This window comes from Gadus morhua, chromosome 3 (genome assembly GCF_902167405.1).
Source record: "Gadus morhua chromosome 3, gadMor3.0, whole genome shotgun sequence".
NCBI lineage: Eukaryota > Metazoa > Chordata > Actinopteri > Gadiformes > Gadidae > Gadus > Gadus morhua.
Window position 1 is genome coordinate 26376761 of NC_044050.1, and position 2186 is coordinate 26378946.

Below are 2186 nucleotides of genomic sequence, written 5' to 3' on the forward strand. Positions count from 1 at the left end.
CTCCATCACATCAGATCACCGAGTCCTGATGGAAGCTGCCCCCACCTCCGCCCCTGGACAACCCCCCCCCCCCCCCCCCCCCCCCCCCCCCCCCTCCCCCCCCCTCTCGACCTGTTCCCCCTCCCCCTTCTCCCCCCAGCGCACCACCCCACTTCCTCTTTGACTTTCCGTCACCACGCAACACATATACATATTTCATGGCAGGATTCAGCGAGGGGTAAGTGGTGGCAGGATATGGCTGTGCGGCGCATGAATAAATCAAAGGGGTGGATGGAAAATGGCGTGCTGGGACTTCATACGCAACTTGAGCTGAATCGGGGTGGATTCCCAATTAGTCCAGGCAGACCATCGCGGAAAAATTCAAATGCATAACTGGACGCACTTGAATCCAGTTTTTTGTGTGACTCGGATCAAAACAAAAAATGTGCAAACAAATCAAACCACCATGATACCATATTATTTGTTCTATATTATTCTTGTTCAGATTTTCGTCATTTCGCCTCATCGAGTATTAAAGAAAGGGCTTTCATTACTTGCGTCATTTGAGCAAATCAGCCCATGCTGTTTCTGGGCTCATTTGGTTGTCACGGCGGCCTGCCGTTTGACAGGGCGACGGGGCTGGGCTGGCATCAGCTGGCTGTGGCAGTTCATTAGGCCCCCGTTCAAAGCACCAAAGAGGCCCCCTGAAGACCTAGCGCTGGCGGGGAACCGCGCTGTCACAACACCAGAACTGAGCCGCGGCAGACGAGAGCACCGTTGTCTTGCTTCCCTCTCTGACGTTTCAAAGATAGGATCCGGCGTTTGGCGGTTTGGTTGTTTGGCGGTTTGGCGATGACACCACAGAGGACCCGAGGGTCACGCTCCTGTGCCGTCAGCTGATGATCAGCCGTCAGGTGATGGTGATGTGGGCGGCGTGGGCCGTGAGCCGGACCACCCGATGGGGCGGCACGTGGCGCAGGAGGTAGAGCGGGTTGGCTGGTAACCAGGAGGTTGCTAGTTCGATTCCCCGGCTCCTCCTAGCTGAGTGTTGCGGTGTCCCTGAGCAAGACACCTTACCCTAACTGTCGCCTTGCATGGCCGACACCGCCGTCGGTGTGTGAATGTGTCATGAATGGGTGAATGTTAGGCGATATTATAAAGCGCTTTGATTGACCACTGGTTAGGAAAGCGCTGCATAAATGAAGTCCATTTACAATTTTACCGTTTATGAAAGGCCTCTGTGTGACCAGCCTTTCCGGACCGTCCTGTGGTGTCCGGGAGCGTGACCGGCCCACCTGTCGCCCTGTTAAACCAGCTTGGGTCCCGGTCTTCTCCTGAAGTCTTGTCATCCTCTGCCCGCCATCCCGTCTGGGAAGGTGTTCCCGGTGTTCCGAAGGTGTTTCCCGACTCCGCTAAATGCCAGTAGCTCCAGCCCCCGCTGGTCTGGGTTGGACTGTGTCACCCAGAGGGGGGGGGGAGAGAAGGGGGAGGGGACGGAGAGAGTGAGAGGGGAGGTAAGGTGAAGACAGTGACACGACAAACACCCCCTTCGCAGACGTCAGGAGTGAAAGCGCTCTGCTTCATCGGTATAAATTGGATGACGGTCACCCGGGTGCAGACGCACTCAGAACAAAACATTACGTGTGGTTACGTCTGTCAGTTCGGGGTTACGGATGAAAGGCTTTGGAAAACAATACAGTTTCCTCTGGTGTTTATTTATTGTGGCAGCTCCCCCTAGCCTCCTATACCATGCATGGTAATACGGTATTACAGTATTACCCACAGTGCACTGGGGCTGATCCGGTGTCAACACCACCCCCTGGATCTTTGACCAGTACATTATTCATCTTGCTCTTCTCCGGCTGCCAGGGACCGTTTATGAATTAATAAGGTGTCAGAGATGTCCTATCTCTGCTTCTTGATCCAATCAATGTCGTGCAAGGCCCCAGGATCAACCCTGCTTAGTCGTCCCCACACACACTCACTTATATACGGCCTCACATGCACCCACATCTACAGTACACACACATTAAAACACACACACGTTGTAATATATATGCATGCACACCCGCACACACAGGCAAAAAAATGCACGCACAAAGACAGGCACACCACTCCCATATACGCGGGCACCCACACACACACACGCACACACACACACGCACACACACACACACACCCACACACACACACACACACACACACAC